General features: G+C 36.7%; 1 long non-coding RNA gene across 2 annotated transcripts; it reads right to left on the bottom strand.

The window, feature by feature from the left end:
• Positions 1-5,094: 5,094 nt before the first annotated feature.
• LOC130464366 (uncharacterized) lies at positions 5,095-12,141 on the bottom strand. Of its 2 annotated transcripts, none has more exons than XR_008924750.1 (7): positions 11,603-12,141; positions 9,989-10,773; positions 9,669-9,893; positions 8,746-8,936; positions 8,260-8,511; positions 8,112-8,171; positions 5,095-5,345 (listed from the first exon to the last, which is right to left on the bottom strand). It is a non-coding gene; the product is annotated as an uncharacterized lncRNA (long non-coding RNA). The 2 variants fall into 2 exon arrangements; XR_008924749.1 differs by having other exon boundaries at positions 9,989-10,187; positions 11,603-11,919.
• Positions 12,142-27,385: the final 15,244 nt, after the last annotated feature.

Here is a 27,385-nt window from a genome sequence, read left to right as displayed (position 1 = left end):
GTACCATTAATTTGAATGTAATTGGTCTAATGCACCAAAGTTTGTTTTTCAATTCAAATATGGTCTGTGTACCATCAAATAGTTGTAATTAGTTTAATTATAGCTTAACCTATTTGAAGAAAATGGCGCCTCCTATGGTGAAATTCAAGACGGACTTTGAAGTTGAAGCTTCAAGATGAAGTCGGGCCATACTAGATCACATTTATCTTATGCATGCTTTAAGTTATTTATTGCTTTAAATATGCCTTAATTATGCATGAGATTATGGCTTGATTATGTTGCATGATTAAGGATTTTAGTTCCCTTAAAATCTAACCAACATAGTAAGACCCTTAAGTTCCAAACTTAAAAATTGAGTTAAAAGGTGCCATGCCAAAATAACACTTACTAGGATAACCTTTACATCAATCTAATAATAGTTTTACGCTCAGCGAGGTGTTACTTATTGATCCTAAAGGGGTAAGGTACACAAATAATTGTGAGTACATGTTAGTTTTGGTGAAACTCAACGATATAAGTAAGGAGTCCTTTTATGTCGTGGCAAATTCGATAGGTTTACCTAATAAGTTCTTAGACGTACCTATCAACCAAGAGTAGTTTCTAGACTATTAGCAAAAGGCTTTTGCTTACCTGAAATATTTTAGAATTGAGTCAAAATACATAATGTGATTAATTCTTCAATGATTTAAGGGTCTTGGAATCATTTTATTCACACCTGCCGGAACAAAAATTCGAATAAAATGCTAATGACTTGTTTGAATTGCATGATTGCTTTAATATTCAAGTTATTATTCATGATAAATGTTTAGACTTTGCATGCTTCAATGTATGTTTTAATTATTGTTAATAATTAAATATCTTGCACTGCAGTAAATTCTTTTACAAAGGTAACAGTAAATTTCCTTGATTGGTAGTGAATCCAAGAACGATTCACGGAAATGAGAGAAAATGAGCAATTTAAAATGTACATTTCTTATAGCGACTTTTATGGTTGTTTTCGAATATCAAAGTCGAATGGCAAACCGATTGGTGCTTGTGAATTCAAAAACAATGTAGTTTTGTGATCATAAAGCATTGAGTTTAAACTCTCAGCTTTACCAATGGTTAACAACCTAACATCTTTGTCAATTTAATTCTCGAATGAGTCTAGTCCCTAGACATTCGAATAGATCGATGCTTAGAGAACTTTAGAAGCTTCTGGTAAGATCATCTAGTTGAAACAGAATATTCAACATAAACAAAATGGTAAGAACTTTGTTGGAGTAACATTGGACATGTCTAACAAAGTATAAAATTCAACACTAAAGAATTCAATTCTTAAGACTATAAGAAAGGGTACAAGAAATAGGAAAACAAGGAACAAATGAAAGGAATTTACGATTCCGTTTCTACCTATAAGTTTATGTTTAAAGAGAAGTGACCTAGCAATCAAACTTCCTTGGTATCATATACCGCTCGAGGTTCTTACTTTGGTAATAACTCAAACAATGGAAGCTAGGCTACAGTAATGGCCTACAAGTGGGAAATGAAGCATGGCAATGCTACATTAGTTGTAGGGTCATCTAGTTTGTTTTAAGTCCTTTCAAAGGATGGAACTTAATGGCTATTTTGTTCCACAATCAGCATACCTAAATTTCTGTTTACAAACACAGAAAGACTCACATTCAGAAGAACAAAAACAATGTTTGTTTTTTTTATTTGAATGAAATGGTCATTTACGGGTTGAGTCAATATGCTTGATTAAAACAAACAACTCTTTAACAATAAAAAGTTTACTAGGTTCAAATCAACCCCTTGATTTGAGTTCCACTAATCTTTGGCATTGTTTCTTAGACCATATCAACAAGTTAACATTCATAAGCTCTATTTTGATGGAGTTTTGAAAGTTGATTGATTTCTAGATCAATTCAAGACAAGCTAGTCTTACTTGTTGAAAGTAACAAAAGATATGAACTATTGTTAGAACGCCTAGACAATAGAGTTCAAAGCTAAAGAAAGATTTTATGACTTTATTATTTCACATGGATTTGAGTGAATATAGGTTTATTTACTCAAAGTGATATAAACTTGAATCTGTTTGGCTAGTTCAAAGATTCAGAAGTATAAAATCCACTTGGCAAGAAATCATAAAGATCTAGGTTAGATCATGTTGATGATTACTTAAGTCAAGAATGATCATCAATGATTGTGTGTAGTAAATTCACAATCTAGCTCCATAAGATATGGCATATCTAAGTTGGAATGATCAAAGTCAATTAGTATTTGATTCTATCAATGATGAATCATAAAGACTTTTCCTATAATTTCTAAAACAAAATGCTCAACTACCACCAAACTAAACCAAATTCGTCAAAGCTATTGAAAAGTAATTTCAGAATATCTTTTCATAATATATCTACAGAGTTCCTAAACTCAGTGGGAGCTTAGTGTTTTTTATTCAACAAACTAAGGCCCAAGAATAGATATATGTTTCATTGTGATTTATTCAAATGAGACACAAGGGTATTGTTTCTACCACGAATTTTTGAGAACATAATGTTTGTTTGCTCGAAATAATGTCCTTTTCAAGATTCGTTTCCAAAATGACAAGTGGGAGAAAATATACCTCAAAAGTCTTCGAGGCGAACAACAAACATAAACAGACATTCCGGAGGCTTTTCGTAGTTCTTCAGAAAATCCAAACACTTATTCTTAAGGACTTTAGAAGTGGCTTTAAAGAATAGACATCTCTTAGAAGACTTTACAAGTGCTTCAAGAAGAACAGAATATTCAAAGGACTTTCAAGTGGCTATTGATATTCTATTGTTTGATGTTCTATACCCAAGTAGGCATAGAGTTCAAGTCACTGAAACTATGAGATTCTTCTATTAGATAGTGAAGAAACATGGAGTTCAGGTCACTAAAGCTATGCGATTCTTCTATAGTGAAGAAACCTACAACTTGCAGTCAAACTATTGTCATATAGATTAATGAGTTTGTGACTTGTAAGAAAGCTATGACGAAACCTAGATTCCCTAAAATGGTTAGAGGCCATATATAGACTCAAATGTTTTAGATGGTTAAAGGCCATAAAACATAACCAATGTTTTGATGACAAAATTGAAATTTTGTTGATTTGCAAGAATAGGTTAACACCTATTGGTTGCAAATTGGTTTTGAGGATAAAAACCATCAAACATTGAATTGTGTTCACACACAAAGCTAGATTAGTTGCTAAAGGTTACAAGCAAATTCACGGTGTGGATTGTGTTGAAACATCATGCATAATCATAATGCTCAAGTCTATAATTCAAGCAATGATTGCATATTGGTACATATGGCAATTGGATGACAAAATGTATTCCTCAATCAAATGTTGGAATAAACTATGTACATGGTATGTCATAGGATTTGTGGATCCAAATAAATGCTTGAAAAGGAAAGCTAGCTTATAAAATCTAAGTACAGATTTAAGCAAGCAATTGGGAATTGGAAATGTATTTTAGTGAAACTAATAAGTATTTTAGTGAGACTAATAAGTATTTTAGTTTCATAAAATGTATATGATTCTTATAGATATATAAGAAGTTTAGTGGGAGTACGTAAAACTTAATTGGTCCTATGTGTATCACACACATATCTCTCTATTGTGAAATAACATTCAAATGCTAATGACTTAGATTTGAAATTATTCATCAATGATGGACCATGGAGAAACTTAGTACATACTGGGTATTAAGATCTATTTACAAAGATCTTATAATATTGTTTTGGATTAAGTAATGGAATTTACTAAATCAAACACGAAATACTCCATTGGAGATATTCGACCCATGTGAATAAATCTAAGTAATGAATGTTTGAACTATGTATAAGCATTTACTAAGTTAAACATCAAAGGATCGAAATGAGATTCTTAACCTATATTATATGTCAAAGAATTTAGCTGGATTTAGTATCTACTGAAACTAGATGAGCTAAAGTTACATGAATAGAATTCAATTGGGAATTATTCTGCGAAAGAATTTATCATGTATGATATAATATGAGGATCGCCAAAAACGTACCGTAAGGCTTTAGGCATGACGAACAGATACCAATCTCTATTGGTCTAAGTGAAGATCAACTAGATTGAGATCAAGGAAAACTTATGGTACTTGAAAAGGTACATAAGAATAGTTCTTGATTCAAGGAAATAAAGATATGCTAAATATAGATGCTACACGCATAAACACTAGCAAATGATCAAGCAAGATTCTTTTGGAGTTAACCATTGGCAAGAACGATCTATACACATCTTGTTTTGAAATGGCAACATGGATTGGAGACCATGAGTTGTTGCGTGGGAAATTAAAATATTAGTTTCTATGTTCTAAGATATAGATGGAAAGCCTTCCACATATCTGTGAACTGCTTGGATAAGTAAATTCAAACAAAGCATCACTAGCAACCTATACAGTTGAAGTAAAAGTACTTATTGCCTGAGAAGCAATAAAACAGGGTTGTTTATGTTAAAGAGTTCTTCATTGAACTTGGGTGGATCACATGTCTGCTGACTTAATGGTTCTTCATTGCAAAATGCGTAGAACCACTAATGTAGCAACTAAGACTAGATCGCAAAATAAACATACTCAAAAGATCTTATCATCATATCTCGAAGAACCACTAGTAGAAAAAACCTTTATTGCAGCGGGCTTTTAGACCCCTGTTGCAGCGTACATCGTATGCTGCAACTGGGGGGCCTGCAACAAGTCTGAACTTGTTGCAGCGTACAAGTTCGCTGCAAAAAGTGATTTGTTGCAGCGGGCTTTTAGATGTACGCTGCAACAAGTGCCAAAAAATTGGCAAAAATTTGGACTTGTTACAGCGTACATATATATGTACGCTGCAAAAGACTCAACTTTTTGCAGCGTACATTTATTTGTACGCTGCAACAAGTCTGAATTTTTGCGAAATTTTTTTCCCTTGTTGCAGCGTACAATATATATGTACGCTGCAACAAAGCACTTTTGGCGGGAAAATTCTAATTTTGTTTAGGGATACCTAGAGTGCCTTGCACCAAATATAGAAACCTGTCAAAACAATAATAGAATAACGCAACCTGTATAACAAATATAAAAACAACAACTGGAGTTTTGTATACTATATATCCCAAAACCAAATTAAGTGCACATATTACATTTAAATATATGTTCCAATTTCAACATAAACATACATTTTAATATAAAATTTATTCTATAACAACTAAACCAACTCGATCAAGCGCGCTAAAGCCAATAATAAATACTTGCTGGTAAAAAACTTGGCCCATTGCTCACGAACCACATCAAATTCCTCGCATAAGGCGCAATCCTCGGAGTGTAGACCTTTACAAAAACAGAAATTTAAATTAAACATTAGATTAAATACAAATTAAATATCACATTTTAACATTCAAGAAACTAATGACAATGTCCTAATAGTCTAAAATGAGTCCTTAGGTTCTTTAGTTCAAAGTTAGGAGCGAAAATGTCATTTTAGCCTAAATATGACCTATAATGACCCAATGAGCCTATAGGTGCATAAATAGATTGAAACGAGTCTTAGATCGTTAAAATTATGCATATTAAACATGTAATAAATTTTAAATGAGTCCTTAGGTTCTTTATTTTAAAGTTGGGAGCGAAAATGCCTTATTTTAGCCTAGATATGACCTATAACGATCAAACAAGCATTAAATGGGTATAAGTAGATTAGAATAAGTCCTAGAAACTCAAAACTAAGCTTATTAATCATATAATAATTTAAAAATGAGTCCTTAGGTTCTTAAGTTCAAAGTTGGGAGCGAAAATATCATTTTAGCCTAAATATGACCTAAAACGACACAATGAGCCTTAAATGGGCATAAATGGATTGGAATGAGTCCTAGAAAGTTAAAACTAGAATATAAAACATTTAGTAGGTTTAAAATGAGTCCTTAGGTTCTTTAGTTCATAGTTGGGAGCGAAAATGTCATTTTAGCCTAAATATGACCTACAACGACCTAATGAGCCTTAAAGGTGCATAAATAGATTGGAACGAGTCTTATAAAGTTAAAATTATGCATATTAAACATGTATTAAGTTTAAAATGAGTGCTTAGGTTCTTTATTTTAAAGTTAGGAGCGAAAATGCCTCAGTTTAGCCTGAATATGACCTATAACTATCAAACAAGCATTAAATGTGCATAAATAGATTAGAATAAGTCTTAGAAACTTAAAACTAAGCATATTAATCATATAATAAGTTTAAAATGAGTCATTAGGTTCTTAAGTTCAAAGTTGGGAGCGAAAATGGCACTTTAGCCTAAATATGACCTACAACGACCTAATGAGCCTTAAAGGTGAATAAATAGATTGGAACGAGTCTTATAAAGTTAAAATTATGCATATTAAACATGTATTAAGTTTAAAATGAGTGCTTAGGTTCTTTATTTTAAAGTTGGGAGCGAAAATGCCTCATTTTAGCCTAAATATGACCTATAACGATAAAACAAACATTAAATGTGCATAAATAGATTAAAATAAGTCTTAGAAACTTAAAACTAAGCATATTTATCATATAATAAGTTTAAAATGAGTCATTAGGTTCTTAAGTTCAAAGTTGGGAGCGAAAATGTCATTTTAGCCTAAATATGATCTATAACGACACAATGAGCCTTAAATGTGCATAAATGGATTGGAATGAGTCCTAGAAAGTTAAAAATAAGCATATAAAACATTTAGTAAGTTTAAAATGAGTCCTTAGGTTCTTTGGTTCATAGTTGGGAGCGAAAATGTCATTTTAGCCTAAATATGTTCTATAACGACCAAACAAGCCTTAAATGTGTATAAGTAGTTAGAATAAGTCTTAGAAACTTAAAACTAAGCATATTAAACATGTAATAAGTTTAAAATAAGTCCTTAGGTTCTTTATTTTAAAGTTGGGAGCGAAAATACCTTATTTTATCCTAAATATGACCTACAACGATAAAACAAGCATTAAATGTGCATAAATAGATTATAATAAGTCTAAGAAACTTAAAACTAAGCATATTTATCATATAATAAGTTTAAAATGAGCTATTAGGTTCTTAAGTTCAAAGTTGGGAGCGAAAATGTCATTTTAGCCTGGGTTGGATAATTTTAAACACATACTAATTCCAAAATATGCTAAACCAAATAGATTGGATTAAGTCTTGGAAAGTTGAAACTAATCATATGAATCATGTATTTAAGTTTGACATGAGTTTTTAGGTTCGTTAGTTCAAAGTTGGGAACAAAAGTGACATTTTAGCCTATATATGACCTATAACGGCAAAAGAAGTCTCGAATGTGCAGAGATAGATTGGAACGAGTGTTGGAAATTTAAAACTAATCATATTAATCATGTAATAAGTTTGAAATGAATCCTTAGGTTATCTAGTTATGAATTGGGAGCGAAAATGACTTATTTTAGCCTAACTATGACCTATAACGACCAAAGTCTCAAATGTGCATACATAGATTAGAATGAGTTTTATAAAGTTAATACTATGCATATTAATCATGTAATAAGAATAAAATGAGTCATTAGGTTCGTTAGTTCAAAGTTGGGAGCGAAAAATGTCATTTTAGCCTAATTATGACCTATAATGGCCAAACAAGTCTCAAATGTGCATAAATAGATTGGATTGAGTCTTGGAAAGTTAAAGCTAATCATATAAATCATATAGTAAGTTTGAAATGAGTTCTTAGGTTCATTAGTTCAAAGTTGGGAGCGAAAATGTCATTTTAGCCTAAATATGACCTATATAGCCAAACAAGTCTCAAATGTACATAAATAGATTGGATTGAGTCTTGGAAAGTTACAACTAATCATATGCCTATTTCCACCCAAATCCAAGAACAACCTATGCCTATTTCCAAAAAAGAAAAAGGGAGGGAAAGAAAAAGAAAGATAATACAAGAGCATGTTAAAGACCAAAAAATAAAAACAAGTAGAAACTTAGCCGATTTTCATATTAGCTTTATGACTTATTTTTTCCCCACATGGAATCCTTCTTTAACTAATTCCATTAATTAATTAAATGAGAAAACAAATTAAATAATTAACCAACACCAAAGTACATGCAAGAAACAAAATTAGATGTCTTACTTTTTTCCTCAACCGGCTTTTCCTTGCTGCCTCACGGTTCTGAGCAAGCCTTCGTAGAGTCTATAATAATAAATCTTTAAAGATGTTACAAAAATGAAGCTACAAGATGTCAAATAGCATGAAAAGAGAAGAGTGAACAACTTCTAACCTTATGATCAATCTACTTCGATCTCTCACTCGAATGATAATGACATTGCTTCTGCCCCCACCGTCTCTGAGCTTCCATCGTCACGAAATACAACCAGGCCTTTATTGAGTTTGTCGTCCCAAGATTCAAGTTCAGCCTCTCTCCAAATGCTAGCTCCATTCCCTGAAACTGCCAAAATGCTAGCTCCTACAAATGGCTGCCCCCAACTAGGTGACACATACTTCTTCAGGGAAGACAGGGACATTAGTGTTCCTGTAGCAGATAACAATACAATATTTAGGTAAGATAACAGCTGGAATTACCAAAATGGCCTGCAATATATATATATGGGGATTTTGAACTACATATTGGAAATCTACAAGTAAAGAATCTGGAAACAGATGCAGAGATTGTACTTTTATATCACAAAAGAAGATTAGTACGTAAACCTGGAAAATCTAGATTGGTCAAATAGACAAAACATAACTCCTGATGATAAGATTCTACCTTCAATTCAAGCTCTCTGTCCATCTCTCTGTGCCTACTCAAAGAACTAGAGCATTCATTGAACTATTTTAACATATCAGCCAATTTCATCGAAAAATCAGCCTCGATGTCTGCACTTCTCCTACGCTGGTCCAGCAGACTGTCCTTTTATAGGCCTGTAGCTTGTCATTTGGTGAAGACCTTCCCATCACCTGTAACACATAGTTACTGCTGTCAGTCGATGTTACTTTTTAACTACATACAAACTAGCTCAACTACGAAAAACAGAGTTCGTGCACTTGCATCAGAATACGGGTCCATCATATTCAGCATCTTTCATAGTACATCATATTTTTTATCTTCTGCCTGAGCCTTTCCTGACCACCCTTCCAAGAACTAAACTATGCAATCAGATCATAATAATGGGTTATTCCATACTTGACAGGTAGCTAGTAATAGAAATTACAGATCATCATTAAGTAATCATCCACCAGAGTGCCGAACTTTAAGCACGAATGTGGACAAAGAACAAACATAGAACTTTGTAGCACCAATTCTCTACCAAGAACCGAATAATTGTCTGTAACGACAACATTCTACTAAAAGTTCATTCCCATATTAATCATAAATGACAAACAAAACGCAATATAATACAAGCATATTTATAAATAAACAGAAAAGCAACCTCTCTACTAGTCCAAACTCCAGAAAGACAAGAAAACACCCATCTATCTAGGCCTGACCGACAATGACATCTATATTGGGTATCTATAGTTCTTGACGAAGGAGAAAGAAGTCCAAACATGCATATCAATTGAAGAAACACAACAAAGTCTAACTCAACCACAAAGGATTCAGATTCTCAAATCAATTAAGAGTCTACTTAGCATAATAAAAATCAAACAAAGATCTCAGAAATAACAGCCAAATCAGAGAAACTCCACCTGCTCAACTGCAAGAACAATCAACAGAAGAAGAGTTGCAATGATACTCAACTGCAGGTCCCTCTTGTTCTACCAACTCTTCTGTGATCGACTCCGGAAATAGGCCTGAAGGCACTGCCGCTGTTGACACGTTGGCTCTTGGAACTAATAGTACAGAGGATTTCTTATGTTGTAACTGATAAAACTTTTCAATTAAAGAGTCTATTTGCTCTGCCTTGTCAACATCTGTATTTGGATCGGCATCATCATTAGGCTCATTCTGAGGAAAAGGGTGTTAGTTAATCAAACCCCAATGATCTATAAACTCCATAATTTCTTACCTTGCATCTATATCCCCAATAAACAGCTCCGACAGATCTTTCAGTTCAATGTTTGTGCTTGGATTGGCATGAAACCTCTTCATAATCCAAGTTCGTATCTCCTTGTAGACATCCGGAGTCCGATTTTCCACCTTCCCATTGAAAAAGGAACACAATGTTTGTTTCTCAATTGAATGAATATTTTCCCAGGAAAAACAACCTTGAAAGGAACAAACAATTATTATATCAATAAATGGAATTCCTAATATATACATTTGGAGTCTATAAACAGAGAAGCTTCAGCTCAAAATCTTAACAGACCATTCCCATTTCCAAATCTAAGATTTCTTAAGAGGTTTCTACGTTAAGATAAAAACCATTGCCAAAACATTCCAAATATTTACCCAAATTTTCAAGGCACATAATACAAGGTACGAGATTCAAAAACAAGATGCTACCTGTTTTTTACGAGAAAAGTTATACTCTGATCCATAGATAAAACATTAGCCTATTTTGGAAATTTTACAAGATGCAATTAACAGAGAAAATGCAGACGAAAGAAACGTGGTGAAAGATAATAGAGGTAGAGGAAGAAGCTAAAGGTACTCCATAATAGTGATAACACCCCCCCCCAAGTCAATATCCTACTATCATGGTAGTACAATCCCTACAGCAGAGCTACGATGATAGTAGCCGCGGAATGCTACAATTGTATCAGATGCTGGCCACACTGTATATCACAGTATTTTCCAGGCCACGTTTTGATGCATTATGTAAAGGCGTCCCTCCACTACGAGAACTACGACCTAGATGCATTATCAGCAAAAAAGAAAAAAAAGAAAATCAGTTGAACATGCAGGCATTTTGTTAAACAAAATAGGCATGCAACTTCATATTGCAAAGATACTCGATGTAGAACATTCAACCATTACAGAGGACCATTCTGAACAATTCAAATACAAGAATGAAACAGAGAAACAAACAGTTCACAATTCCATACTGTAAAATTCATGCACATCATTTCTCACTATAAAGCTTGATGAAGTACAAGAATTTAAAGCAACTAAGCAAGCATACACAGATGGCAATATACCTCAGTGGTTCGGTACCTCACCATTCTTCATATCACATAGTAGTACACACCAACATCTAACAGATATTTCACTACTTAGAGCACACTATTGGCCGGTGTCTCAGTTCCTATCCAAACAGTTCGAACTCAAGACGGTCTAATAACTCAATTAATTCTTACACACTAACAGGAAACTAACCAGCTATATATCGTGCCAGTAAGAATAGAAACAGATACATAAACAAAACACAAATAAAGCAGAACCATAGTAAAAGCATATACTAAATAGAAAATCATCAAAGTGATATAGTAATTCATAGGGTACCAAATATTATCCACTTTAGGGTTGACATTCAAAATCGGAAAAAAAATCGGAAAAAAAATCGGAAAAAAATAAAACCCTAACAATCAAAATCGGAAAAAATGTATCAATTAACACAAAAAATAAGAATAATTTATATAATCAAACCCTAAAAATACGAAATTAGGGGAAAAATCAAGAATTGACTGAAAGCAAACCCTAAAAATACGAAATTAGGGGGAGATGAGGCGAGAACACAGACCCATCGGCGAAGACAGCGACGCAGGGCCGAGCAACGCCTGAGTTGCTGAGTTCGACGGCTGAGTTCGACGGCGGCTGAGTTCGAAGGCTGAGGTCGAAGGCCAGATGCTTGGAGAGAAGGAGTCGAGCAAATTTTCACAAAAACCAAGACGAATTGTCACCCAATTTCAACAATTACTTGCAAAAAACCCAAAAAAACCACGAATTAGAGAGAGAAAGAGAGCAGATGATGAAGAAGAAGAATGAGGAGGTGAGAGAGTACGCAGTGAAAGCTGAGGGAAGAAGAGGGAGTACTGAGCGTGGAAATGGTCCTTAGGTTTGAGATGAAATGTTTTTCTTAATTAGCTTTGCAGCGAAATTTTTTTATTGCAGGGGGCTTTTATCTGTACGCTGCAAAATAAATGGGCTATTGCAGGGGGCTTTTACTTTGTACGCTGCAAAAAACTCTCTTGCTGCGGGCAATTAATTTGTACGCTGCAACAACCCTTTATAAAGTTTGACCCGCGTTGACCTACTGGTTGTTGAAGCGTATTATTACATGTACGCTGCAACAAGGGGGTTGCAACAGGGGTTTTTTCTACTAGTGAAAATTCGATGAAAAGGATATTAAGATTGGAAAAGCATGATAACTAAACCTATGCAACAAGTGAGAAACAACACTCACATTCTAGCACTGAAAATCAAGCATAGCTTTGAATTCCATGAACTGTTTTAAAGATGGGTTTGAGGCCCATGGTTGTAAAACGTTGGGGTTGAACATTTATCATATATGAAATGTATTTTCATATTCCATTTAATCTTGGTTTAGTATTAAATGATGAGTCCCTTCAATTTGACGATATATTCAAGATAGACTGTCAGGACCAGTCCTATGACTAAGAAATGTCTATCAAGTGAACTTGAATGTCAAAAGTTGAAAATGGTCCATGGTTAGAGTTTTCTATACAGATGGACGCATAGAAAACGTTAGAGGACTAGAATGCAAGATGACTAGTAGTTCTGTTTCTTGAACTATGTGGTCATGGCAATTTCGTAATCATTTGCATAGATACTTACTTTGGGAAGGCTAGTATCGGACAGACCTATGAAACTTTACTGTAAGAGATAAAAATCTGTCATAAGTAAATTTCATTAAAATTATTAGACACTAATCCTCAATACCTGAGTGATTTGAGATTACTTGTTTGAGAACTGCTTACTTTGACGTTGTCAACAGTCGCACCGGAAAAGGAGGATATAAAGGCAACGCTCAGGTAATCACCTATCAAATGAAGTCTAATCTCAAGATCGCAAGATTGGGATTGTCCTCCCATAAATCGGGATGAGATGCTGAAAGTTGTATAAGGCCACTCGGAGAACTAGAAACTGTAAAATGCATGGTCGTGCTCTGATGAATCATAGGCTATGATTATCTGTTTTATTTGATCAGTTGAACTCTGAAACCGAGAAACACCTCTGGACATAATAAGGATGACAACTCTTACCTTATGTTCAACAGCCAGCATCGAGCGACAAAGGAATTAGGAAATGCACACTTGTCCCTAAGGACAAGTGGGAGACTGAAGGAAATAATGCCCTTGGTCCAAGTATGCATTTAATGTTAAGTCTAATAAATGCGGTTCGGTATTAATTAACAAGTTAATAATTCAGTGAGATCAAGTGAGCTGAATGCCTAGCTAGAGGCCGCTTCAGTTCAAGTGGAATTAATGATATTAATCCACAGCTTACTCTTGACTGAACCCGTAGGGTCACACCAATAGTACGTAAACGGATCAAGTATTTAATGGCATTAAATACTCCATCTATGGATATTCGGAATCGACGGATCTTGGTTTCAGTGGGAGCTGAGATCGTCAAAGGCAAGTAAATGAATACTCCGGAAACGATGATATTGCCGGAAACGGAAATATGGATCGTATCGGAAATATAAATATTATCCAAGTCGTAGACGTTGCCGGAAACGGAAACATGGTACGTATCGAAAATATTATCGGAAATGGAAATATTACCGGAATCGGAAATATTGCCGGAAACGGAAATATTGTAAGAATCGGAAATATTATCGGAATCGGAAAATAATTCCGGAAATGGAAATATTAAATATTTGTTCAAAACGGAAATTAATTCCGGAATCGGAAATGTTAAATATTTTTCGTATCGGAAATGAATTCCGGAAACGGGAATTTAATCGGAAGCGTATCGTACGAATTAGCATCGGAAGAGACTTGCCAGACGAAGGCCCAGCATGAAGCAAGGCCCTCGCCCAGCATGCCATACGCATCAAACACACACGCCAAAGCCTTGCCAGGCCCAGCGCAAGGCCAGGCCCAGCAAGGCATGGCGCGCGCGGAACGAAGTGGGCTGCGAGCAATGGGTTGTGCCCCGTGCAGCTCGCGTGGGCCGCAAGGCGTGCGCGCGGGCTGTGCGGTGCTCGTGCTCGTGTGCGTTCGTGTGCTATACGAATCCTAAAACTATCGGAATTCGTGCTATGATTAAATCCTAATCCTAGAAGATAGAAATTAATTAAATAGAGTTCTAAAGGGATTCTAATTAAATAATTTGGTATTCTAATAGGATTCTAAATCCTTTTCCATAACTCTATAAGTATGTGCCTAGGGTCACAAATTTATGGACGAGTTTAATAAGTATTCAATCAATAAAAGCTAGGATTTTTAAGCAGAAAAATCAGCCATAAACCTTGCCTATTTAGCCGAAAATAATAGTACCTTAAGGGTGATTCTAGTTGGTCAATCTTAAGGCGGATCCGGACGTGCTGTGGACTATCTACGGAGGGACGACACTTGGAGTCCTAAGGACTTGTTCTTGTTCGGTTCGGGAGCAGCTAGGGAGGGCACGCTACAAAGTGTATGCATCCTAGACTAATTATATGATTATGTCCAATTAATATGTATCCTGGCATCTAGGTTTTTCCGCATGATTTATGTTGTTCATATGTATCATAACCTAACATGACTATCTCGACTACGAGCCCTTTGTTGAAGTTTTTAAGGAGATGCATGAGCTTGTAAGAAATTCGAACACTGAGGCCGGTTGGTGGGCTATAAACAACAAGAATAAACGGAAAGGCGGGACCCTCTACATGACTGCGTATCCGTACGTCTCTTCGGTCCATGAGTGGAAGAAGCAATGTCTTCTGGTTCAAGTGCCGATGAATCCGAAGCACCCTCACTATTATTCGCCTCCGAAGTGGGTTGTGAAGGTGGATTCGACGATGGCGAGGGTTGGACCTGTTAATTGGGAGAATACGGATCACACTACGCAGCTGGAGTGGTTCAAGGCGAAAGCGCCTCGGGAGCCGTTGCATTGGCTCCCGAATTTGCATTATATTACCCAGGAGGTCATCCTCGCTTCTTCCGGTCTCTGCCGGATCTATGACAGGGGTGAGATTTTTTATGCTGAGATCGCGCTTCAGTTGAGGTGTTTGCCTCCTTCTTTTCACTGCTTTTTTGAGTCTCATCTTTTGTTTTTATCTTTTCTCGTGCAGAGCAAGGCGAGAGAGCTATCGTTCCCGAGGTGCTTGGCCACCGAATCAGCGACGGAATTCTCACTCGTTGCCCGCCGTACGATTTTAAGAAGCAAAATCCCCGGCAGCCGAAGCTAGAGGATCACCAGTTCTCGGATTTCGCCCTTGCTCACCTCCATGTCGTTCGGGCTGACCCTTGGGATTCTCAGAGTCCAGGAGAAGCGGTTCCGAGGCGGACCGTTCTTCTCGAATTGGTAACTACTTCTGATCCGGTAACACTTTCGTTTAGATATTTGCTCTCGGGTCTATGCCTTTATTATTTGTGGTGGGGGTGTTTACCCTGGGTTCTGCCTTTATTGAATTTCAGGGACCCGAGGTGACGGTTGCTGCTCCTGTTATCTCGTCTGCTTCTTCTCCCCCTTCGCTCGCTGCTCCCGAAGTAAGTGGTGAACTTATACTCCAAGTTTTCCCTCCTTTTCTTACTCATTATGACTATCTGTCCTTGCTGCTTGCTTTAGGAGAAGAAGAAGTCGCGGAAGAGGAAGGCTTCACAGGAGAGGTCTTCACCTCCGAGGAAGAAGATTTCGAAGGAGAAATCTCCTTCGAAACCAAAGAGGAAGACATCGTCGTCTTCGAGGAAGGTAAATCTTCGACTTGAAGTTCTCGAGTATATGAGTCGTCGTCCTCATCTGACTGAGGAGCAGATTCGACAGGTTGTGGCCAAAGATCCTAGTCTCGCCGAAGCGGGCGAGAGATATCTTGCTGATCAAAGGGAACGAGAGATGGCTCCTCCCAAGAATCTGCGCAGTAAGCTTCCGCTTCCTGGTCAAAAGCTTAAGAGCGTGGTGGTCTCGATGACAGACGAACCGGTGGACCAACCTTCGGTTAAGGACACCTCGGTTCCTTATCTGCTGAAACCGCTGACTCCCTCGGGGGTGATAGTTGAAGATATCACTCATGAGGTGGAAGCTTTGGAGGTTGAGGTTCCTTCAAGCTTCGTCGAGCCCTTGATTCCTGTAGGTGAGGGTGCCCAAGCTGGTCCTGAGGATGATCCGAAGACTCCCCTGAAGATTGTTGTGGATCTCATGGACGTGGGGGCTGATGAAGGTGAGACGTCGGCTGCCAAGGGGAATGCCGAGAACGTCCATCTTGAAGTTGGTGGGGCTGATACGAAGCGGGGGGTCAAGAGGCGTCATGAGACGCTGGATTCGACCTCCACTTCGGCGTTGGAGCGGTTGGCTTACCCAACCTTTGACGTCCCTGTGAGGAGGATTCCTGCTAGGGTTCGATAAACCATGGCTCGGTTTGCTCGGGCCTCTGTTCTGGGTGAGGATCCCGAGGCTCATGCGGAGTCTATGATTGGGCCCGATGCTGCTAGGGAGAATATGCTTCAGGGCATCCCTGACAAGCGATATTCGCGTCGTTATACGAAAACCACCTAGTCAAACAAGATTTATAAGAACACCTAACTAACCAACTACATTGATCATAGTGGCAAGTTTGGGATCGTCCCAAGAGAATGGATATATTTGACTTTTCAAACTAATTGTATTCACAAGCTAGTTCAAACGGAAATGTAAGTACGTATCTATGTATCTATTGAAATCAAAATGTAAATGAATAATCTAGAGAATTGGGGATTGGCTTGGGTTCATTAGGAAAGGACAAAGTTCATTCAATCAACATTGCAAGGAAATGACAATTAGGGGGGAAAACCACGAATATAGCATTCGCCACCTCTCGGATAGAACGCATTGGTTGCCTAATCCCAATGGAGAGCTCTCGCATGACCTATAGATTAGGAAAACTCACAATTAAGACTTAGTTCATCCCATATGCCTATACTAATCCTCAATCTCTTGACAAATTAGCATAAAACATTCCAATCAACCAATTAGAATTAACATTTGCAACTACTAATCTAACTAGACATGGATATCCTAATTACCAAATCAAAGTTTAATCACAACATCATCGTGAATTCCCTTTAAAAATCCCTAATTAATCCCAAGCTTCACCCCTATTCTCTAAATTATGACTATTCAAATAGCATGATTAACACTACGATTGAACTAAAACGAATTCTAATCATGAAACTAATTGAGCAAATCGAACTAATTCAATCAACTAAATTAAACATGAAAATTCAAAGCCAAAATTCAATTAAAATATCATTTTGACAAGCGATTTTCGCGTCGTTATACGAAAAACACCTAATCAAACAAAATTTATAAGAACTCCTAACTAACCAACTATATTGATTATAGCGGTAAGTTCGGGATCGTCCCAAGAGAATGGATATATTTGACTTTTCAATCTAATGCATTCATATACTAGTTCGAACGGAAAATGTATGTATGTATGTATGAATCTATTGAAATCAAAGAAAAGTAAATGGGATAATCTAGGGAATTAGGGATGGCTTGGGTTCATTAGGAAAAGTCGAAGTTCAATCAATCATCATTGCAAGGAAATTATAATTAGGGGGAAAACCAACAAATATTGCATTCACCACCTCTCGGATATAGTGCATTGAGTTTCCTAATCCGAACTAGAGCTCTCGCATGACCTGTAGACTAGGCACCTACCTATTAGAACTAGTTCATCCCATATGCCTATACTAATCCTCAATCTCTTGACAAATTAGCATAAAACATTCCAATCAACCAACTAGAATTAGCATTTGCAACTACTAATCTAACTAGACATGGATATCCTAATTACCAAATCACAATTTAATCACAACATCATCATAAATTCCCTTCAAAAATCCCTAATTAATCCCAAGCTTCACCCCTATTCTCTAAATTTTGACTATTCAAATAGCATGATTAAAACTAAGATTAAATTAAAACGAATCCTAATCATGAAACTAATTAAGCAAATCGAACTAATTCAATCAACTAAATAAAACATGAAAATTCAAAGCCAAAATCCAACCAAAATTCAATCAAAATATTCAATTTAAAATTAAACAACGAAATCATAAAGTAATTAAACAATAAGAACAAAAACAATTAAAGCGAGAATTAAGGAACAAAAGAGAGGAATAATACCATTAGAAGTTGAAATTGAAGCCCAAAATTGAAGAACACAAAAACTGAAAATGAAGAACAAAGTGAACCGAAAAGGGGAAAATAATCTGAAATTTGAAAGCAATTCCTAAAATCCGAAAATATGAGCCATGAATTTCGATTCTAAGTTGCTCTAATCTATTCTGAGCTATTGCTGCTGCTCCTGCTGTTCTATTCTTCGAACCAAATAAGAAACCAAACCGCAGAAACTGGAAAGAAAATGCGAAGAACAAAATCAAAATTTGAGAAAAATAAAACGAAAATAGTTCTAATCTAACAAATGAATTCAATTCCCTATTCTAATCCTAACTGCTGCGCTATCTAACCCTAATCGCTGCTCTATAATCGTAGCTTTAAAAAACCTAAATCGAAAAAAACTAAAACTGCCCAAAACCTAAATCGCAGCTGCTGCATATATTGCGACTGCCAGTGCGGGCGCGGCGGCCGGAGGTGCGGGCGCGATACACGGGAACTCCACATTCTGTCTCCAAGGCAGGAACTTTTCGAGTATAAGTTTAGTGAGGCTGCGGGCGCGGTGGATTTTGGTGTGGGCGCACAGCCCTTGCGCTGCTGCTGCGGGCGTGACGGTGTGAGTGTGGGCGCACCGAGCTGCTTAGGCTGCCATAGCTTGTGGCCGCAGCGAGCTAGCAATGCTGCTACTGCTTGTGTGCTCGTGGCTTGGTGTGATGCTTCGTCGCTGCACATCGTGAAGTAGTCGCTGCACATTGTTTTGTCGCTGCCCATCGTCTAGCACGACCATGGCTTGTTGTTGCATATTGCAATTCCTTCGCTGCACACAACAAAGCATCGTATAGCAAAGTTACAAAAATCTAGCACATCATAAAATCGTATAGCACATCGACAATTCGGATAACACGTTATTAATTCGAAAAGCACATTATTAATTCATATCACATTTTCGCAAATCGTAAATCATTTCAATCATCGTCTAAGCTTGAATTCACATTATTAATTAGAACGTTAATACTCCAAAGGACCCTACGCTTGTCAAAATGAGCATAAAAGGCATGTTTAGAGCATAAACGACTAAAATATACGCAAAACGAGATAATGTTACGATTAATGCAAAAACGCGATAAACGAACTAAAAATGATAAAACTAAGTAAAATTAATAATAAAATCTTAATAAAATGAAATGAAATCCTAGGCTAAGAGCGACATAAATGAGATCCCCCAAGCTAAACCTTTGCTTGTCCCCAAGCAAAGCTAGAATGAAAAACGGGAAGGAGAGTGAGCTCATTTATTATAAATCAAAATTACGAAAATAAGAACTACAAGAATGCACACTAACTCACTGTCGTAGGAATCACGGTTGCATTTAAGCACATGCAACAAGATCTTTGAACCCCACGATCGCTCATGAGGGCGAGTGGGATCTCGCAAGGGTTTTCTAAGAGTTTACCCCATAACTCTTTCAAAAATTGGCCAAGGCAATACCTAAAAAAAAAGGAAAATAAACCGAAAACAAGCAAAGAAAAGAGAAAGAAAAGAGAAAAGAAGAGAAAACAAAACTAAACAACAAAAATCCAAGAACCGGGATTTTATTTGTAACAAGGAAAAAAGGATGCAAATATTCCTAAATCGATAAATGAATGCAAGCTAATAAATGTCCAAGATCGAGTGAAAGATTCAAGTGTAAAGCATAGAGAACTAAGGATTTGCACTCATCTATCCCCCTTCCACCGATCGTACCGCGTCTACTCTCTAGATCATATTCACCCTCAAAGATATCCTCTCGAGACGCCGGAAAAGACGAGAATTACAAGAGAGGAAAGAAGGCTACTCGACATCTTGGCATGGAAATCCCGCTCCATAAATTTGACCAATTCCTCCTGAAAGAAATAATGCCCTTGATCCAAGTATGCATTTAATGTTAAGTCTAATAAATGCGGTTCAGTATTAATTAACAAGTTAATAATTCAGTGAGATCAAGTGAGCTGAATGCCTAGCTAGAGGCCGCTTCAGTTCAAGTGGAATTAATAATATTAATCGACAGCTTACTCTTGACTGAACCCGTAGTGTCACACAAATAGTACGTAAACAGATCAAGTATTTAATGGCATTAAATACTCCATCTATGGATATTCGGAATCGACGGATCTTGGTTTCAGTGGGAGCTAAGATCGTCAAAGGCAAACAAATGAATACTCCGGAAACGATGATATTGCCTGAAACGATGATATGTATCGTATCGGAAATATAAATATTATCCAGGTCGTAGATGTTGCCGGAAACGAAAACATGGTACGTATCGGAAAATATTATCGGAAATGGAAATATTGCCGGAATCTGAAATATTGCCGGAAACGGAAATATTGTCGGAATCGGAAATGTTATTGGAATCGGAAAATAATTCCGGAAACGGAAATATTACATATTTGTTCAAAACGGAAATTAATTCCGGAATCGGAAATGTTAAATATTGTTCGTATCGGAAATGAATTCCGAAATCGGGAAATTAATCAGAAGCGCGTCGTACGAATTAGCATCGGACGAGACTTGCTAGACAAAGGCCCAACACGAAGCCAGGCCCGCGTCCAGCAAGCCAAGCGCCCAACAAAACGTAGCCAAGGCCAAGCCAGGCCCAGCAAGGCCAAGGCGCGCGCGTGCGGGTGGGCTGCGAGCTGTGCTGCTCGCGTGGGCCGCAAGGCTTGCGCGGGCTGTGCGGCACGCTCGTGCTCGTGCAACGTTTGTGTTCGATACGAATCCTAAAGCTAATGGAATTCGTTCATTGATTAATTCCTAATCCTAATAGATAGAATTAGTTTAAAAGAGTTTTAATAAAATTCTAACTAAACTAATTAGTATCCTAATAGGATTCCAAATCCTTTTCCATAGCCCTATAAAATATGTGCCTAGGTTCACAATTTAAGGACGAGTTTTCAAGTATTTAGAGTGACATTTTGAGAGCAAAATTCAGTCATAATATTGCCCATATTAGCCGAAAATCTTAAGTACCTTAAGGGCTATTCTAGTTGGTCAATCTTAAGGCGGATCCGGACGTGCTGTGGACTTTCTACGGAGGGACGACACTTAGAGTCCTAAAGACTTGTTCTTGTTCGGTTCGGGCGCAGCTAGGGAGGGCACGCTACAAAGTGTATGCATCCTAGACTAATTATTTTATTATGTGCAATTAATATGAATCCTGGCATATAGGTTTTTTTCGCATGATTTATGTTGTTCATATGTATCATAAACCAACAGTGGTATCACGAGCCTCTTATTAATTTCATGATCATTATTGCTTAACATGGTTAAATTTTACAAATTTGCAAAGAATTATAAAGGGGTGATTAATTTTCGTAATTGTTAATTAATTGCAAATTGCGTTTATTTAATTATATGTACGCTGAACTATCATCAATGTAAGCCATTGGTGGATAAGATCCTTGCCAGAGCTACTATTTGGTCTGCTAAATTCCTCTCCTATGCTCGCAGGTTGTTATTGATAAAAACTATCTTATTTGGGATGGAAACTTTCTGGTGCCAGATTTTCATTCTCCCTAAAAAGATTATAAAAGAAGTTGAAGGTTTTTGTAGGGTTTTTCTTTGGACTGGTAGTACTGCTAGCTCAAAGAAGGCCTTGGTTTCTTGGGAAAAGATGTACCTTCCTAAAACAGCTGGTGGCTGGAACTTGAAAAACATCACATTATGGAATAAAGTAGCTATTGGTAAGCTCCTTTGGGCTTTGGCTTTTAAGAAAGATAAACTGTGGGTTCAGTGGGTTGACAAATATTATATGAAAGGTCAGGATCCTCTGACTTGTAATGTTCCTAATACTTGTTCTTGGGCTTTGAAGAAGATTTTGGGTTGCAGAACCTTTATTCAGCAGATTGGTGGGTGGAGTAATTCTACTCATAATGGTAAATACTCTATCAGTAAAGTATATAGAGGGCTGCAAGGTGATCATACTAAAGTTCCTGGGAGGAGAGTGATTTGTAATAATCATGCAAGCCCTAGAAGTATTTTCATCACTTGGCTAGCTGTTCTTAACAGATTATATACTGCAGACAGAATTCAGGCTTGGGGTATCAACTGTAGTGATGTGTGTGTTCTTTGCAATTCTGGGAAGGAAACAGTGGAGCACCTGTTCTTTGAGTGCCTATTTTCTGCTGCTGTTTGGCAGAGAGTTTTGAGAAGCATTGGGATCTCTAGAAGAGGGAATGGTTTTTCTAGTGAGCTAAATGCAGTTGTTAAGAGGAGCAGGAAGACTAGTGGCTGCTCTGTGCTTTATGTCATGTGTTTCACTGAAACTGTCTACCATATCTGGCTTGCTCGAAATGCTGCTGTTTTTAGACAGACTAGGAGATCTATTGATAGTATTGTTAAAGACATTCTATTTAGAGTGTGCTGCAGATGCTCTGATGATCTTAGAAGTAGAGTAGAGTATGTTTAGTAGCTGCTGTTGTAGCTAGTTTGAGCTGTTGCTTGTTGTAACTCTTTCTGTTGCTGGTGTTTTGTAGGTTGTAATAACTGCTCTACCCCTTGAGGTTTCTCAAGGATTTGGTTATTAATATATCCCATTATTAATTGCCAACAAAAAAAAAAATTATATGTACGCAGTTTTCCGGCAGTTTCTTCGTTACCCAACCAAATCGAGTGATTTTTGTGTCAATTCCGCATGTAAAAGGCATTCTAAATTTTGACAAAAAAAATTTTTCGGCCGAACCCAAATTGCCAAATTCGAAGCCTAACTATGACTTTTCGGAGGTTTTAGTTTTTCGAAAGCAAAAGTTTGTAATTTTAAGATGTTAAAATTGAATATTTGATATTCTTGTTGTTAAATTTTGAATTTTTGATTGACCTACTGTATTTGTTTAAGAAATTTGAATGCCTAAGCTTGTTAATTATACAACCTAATTTGTAATTGTAATTAATTTCTTGAAATTCGAATAATTTAGAATTTGATTTGATTTGATTTTCATAATTAATTGACGATTTAATTAGGTATCCATGATTAAAAACCACCATAAAAATTGTTAATTTGTGATAAATTTTAAATTTTTATGACCTAGATTTGAATCCATGTTAATCGGAAATTAATTGATTAATAAATTTTCGATTTTTCGCCCTAAAATTATGAAATTAATATGATTTATTTGTTAGGTTATGATACATATGACAATTCATAAATCATGCGGAAAAACCATTTAGCCAGGAATACATATTATTTACACATAATCATATAGCATAGTTTAGATGCATACTCTTTGTTGCGTGCCTTCCCTAGCTGCGCCCGAACCGAACAAGAACAAGTCTTTAGGACTCCAAGTGTCTTCCCTCCGTAGATAGTCCACAGCACGTCCGGATCCGCCTTAAGATTGACCAACTAGAATCGCCCTTAAGGTACTAAAGATTTTCGGCACTCTTAGGTAAGAAATGTGTCTGAATTTTCTCTCAAAAACTCACTTTGAATACTTGAATAATCTGTTAAAATATGTGACCCTAGGCACGTATTTATAGAGTTATGGAAAGGGTTTTGGAATCCTATTAGGATACTAATTTATTTAATTATAACCCTACTAGGACTCTAATTAAATAATCATTATCTAATAGTTTTAGGATTTAATCACACTTCGAATTCTGATTACTTCAGGATTCCTGCACACGCAATGCACGAGCACCGTACACCCGCGCAAGCCTTGCGGCCCACTCTAGGCGCACAGCGCTCGGCCCATTGCTGCGCTCCGCGCGCGCGCGCCCAAGGCCTTGGCTGGGCCTGGCCTTGCGCTGGGCCTGGTCGAGGCTTGGCGTGCGCTGGTGTGCGTTGGCTCGCTGGGCGACGGCCTGGCTTCGTGCTGGGCCTTCGTCTAGCGGGCCTCGTCCGATGCTAATTCGTACGATACGCTTCCGATTAAATTCTCGATTCCGGAATTCATTTCCGATACGAACAATATTTAATATTTCCGATTCCGGAATCAATTTCCGTTTCGAACAAATATTTAATATTTCCGTTTCCGGAATTATTTTCCGATTCCGATAATATTTCCGATTCTGACAATATTTCCGTTTCCGGCAATATTTCCGATTCTGGCAATATTTCCATTTCCGATAATATTTTCCGATACGTACCATGTTTCCGTTTCTGGCAACATCTACCACTTGGATAATATTTATATTTCCGATACGATCCATATTTCCGTTTCCGGCAATATCATCGTTTCCGGAGTATTCATTTCTTGCATGTGACGATCTCAGCTCCCACTGAAACCAAGATCCGTCGATTCCGAATATCCATAGATGGAGTATCTAATGCCATTAAATACTTGATCCGTTTACGTACTATTTGTGTGACCCTACGGGTTCAGTCAAGAGTAAGCTGTGGATTAATATCATTAATTCCACTTGAACTGAAGCGGCCTCTAGCTAGGCATTCAGCTCACTTGATCTCACTGAATTATTAACTTGTTAATTAATACTGAACCGCATTTATTAGACTTAACATAGAATGCATACTTGGACCAAGGGCATTATTTCCTTCAGTCTCCCACTTGTCCTTAGGGACAAGTGTGCATTTCCTAATTCCTTTGTCGCTCGATGCTTGCTCTTGAACATAAGGTAAGAGTTGTCATCCTTATTATGTCCAGAGGTGTTCCTCGGTTTCAGAGTTCAACTGATCAAATAAACAGATAATCATAACCTATGATTCATCCGAGCACGGCCATGCATTTCACAGTTTCTAGTTCTCCGAGTGGCCTTGTACAACTTTTAAGCATCTCATCCCGATTTATGGGAGGACAATCCCAATCTTGCGATCTTGAGATTAGACTTCGTTTGATAGGTGATTACCTGAGCGTTGCCTTTATAGCCTCCTTTTACGGTGCGACGGTTGGTCAACGTCAAAGCAACCAGTTCTCAAACAAGTAATCTCAAATCACTCAGGTATTGAGGATTTAGTGTCTAATAATGAAATTTACTTATGACAGATTTTCATCTCTTACAGTAAAGTTTCATAGGTCTTGTCCGATACTAGTCTTCCCAAAGTAAGTATCTATGCAAATGATTATGACATTGCCATGTCCACATAGTTCAAGAAACAGAACTACTAGTCATCTTGCATTCTAATCGTCTAATGTTTTCTATGCGTCCAATTTTATAGAAAACTCCGACTAGGGACCATTTTCAACCTTTGACATTCAAGTTCACTTGATAGACATTTCTTAGTCACAGGACTGGTCCTGACAGTCTATCTTGAATATATCGTCAAATTGAAAGGACTCATCATTTAATACTAAACCAAGATTAAATGGAATATGAAAATTCATTTCATATATGATAAATGTTCAACCCCAATGTTTTACAACCATGGGCCTCAAACCCATCTTCTAAAACAGTTCATGGAATTTCAAAGCTATGCTTGATTTCCAGTGCTACAATGTAAGTGTTGCTTCTCACTTGTTGCATAGGTTTAGTTATCATGCTTTGCCAATCTTAATATCCTTTTCATCGAATGTTCTTCGAGATAGATGATAAGATCTTTTGAGTATGTTTATTTTGTGATCTAGTCTTTCTCGCTACAATGGTGGTTCTACGCATTTCTCAATGAAGAACCATCAAGTTAGCAGACCTTTTTCTTGCTTCAAGAGTGGTTCTACGCATTTTTCAATGAAGAACCATCAAGCCAGAAGATAGGTGATCTTCCCAAGTTCAGTGAAGAACTCTTTAACATAAACAGCCCTGTTTTATTGCTTCTTAGGCAATAAGTACTTTTACTTCAACTGTTTAGGTTGCTAGTGATGCTTTGTTTGGATTTGCTTATCCAAGCAGTTCACAGATATGTGGAAGACTTTCCAGCTGTATCTTAGAACATAGAAATTAATATTTTAATTTCCCACGCAACAACTCATGGTCTCCAATCCATGTTGCCATTTCGAAACACGATGCTCTTTAGCTCGTCCTTGTCAATGGTTAACTCCAAAGGGTCTTGCTTGATCCTTTGCCAGTGTTTATGCGTGTAGCATCAATATTTAGCATATCTTTATTTCCTTGAATCAAGAACTATTCCTATGTACCTTTTCAAGTACCATAAGTGTTCTTGATCTCAATCTAGTTGATCTTCACTTAGATCAATAGAGATTGGTATATGTTCGTCATGCCTAAAGTCATACGATACATTTTTGGCGATCCTCATATTATATCATACATGATAAATTCTTTTGCAGAATAATTCCCAATTGAATTCTATTCATGTAACTTTAGCTCATTCAATTTCAGTAGATACTGAATCCAGCTAAATTCTTTGACATATAATATAGGTTAAGAATCTTACTTAGATCCTTTGATGTTTTAACTTAGTAAATGCTTATACATAGTTCAAACATTCTTTTACTTAGATTTATTCACATGGGTCGAATATCTCCAATGGAGTATTTCGTGTTTGATTTAGTAAATGCCATTACTTAATCCAAAACAATATTATAAGATCTTTGTAAATAGATCTTAGTACCCAGTATGTACTAAGTTTCGCCTTGGTCCATCATTGATGAATAATCTCAAATCTAAGTATTTAGCATTTGAATGTTATTTCACAATAGAGAGATATGTGTGTGATACACATAGGACCAATTAAGTTTTATGTACTCCCACTAAACTTCTTATATATCTATAAGAATCATGTACATTTTATGGAACTAAAATACTTATTAGTTTCACTAAAATACATTTCTAATTCCCAATTGCTTGCTTAAATCTGTACTTAGATTGTATAAACTAGCTTTTCTTTTCAAGCATTTATTTGGATCCACAAATCCTATGACATAGCATGTACATAGTTTCTTCCAACATTTGACTGAGGAAGATGTTTTGTCATCCAATTGCCATATGTACCAATATGCAATCATTGCTTGAATTATAGACTTAAGCATTACGATTTTGCATGAGGTTTCAACACAATCCACATCGTGAATTTGCTTGTAACCTTTAGCAACTAATCTAGCTTTGTGTGTGAACACAATTTCATGTTTGATGGTTTTTATCCTTTAAAACAAACTTTGCAACCAATAGGTGTGAAACTATTCTTGCAAATCAACAAAATTTCAATTTTGTCATCAAAACATTGAGTATGTTTTATGGCCTCTAACCATTTAAAACATTTGAGTCTATATATGGCCTCTAACCATTTTAGGGAATCTGGGTTTCGTCATAGCTTTCTTACAAGTCACAAACTCATTAATCTACATGATAATAGTTTGACTGCAAGTTGTA

This window comes from Spinacia oleracea, chromosome 6 (assembly GCF_020520425.1).
Source record: "Spinacia oleracea cultivar Varoflay chromosome 6, BTI_SOV_V1, whole genome shotgun sequence".
NCBI classification, from domain to species: Eukaryota; Viridiplantae; Streptophyta; class Magnoliopsida; order Caryophyllales; family Amaranthaceae; genus Spinacia; species Spinacia oleracea.
This window is presented reverse-complemented; position numbering and strand designations above follow the sequence as displayed.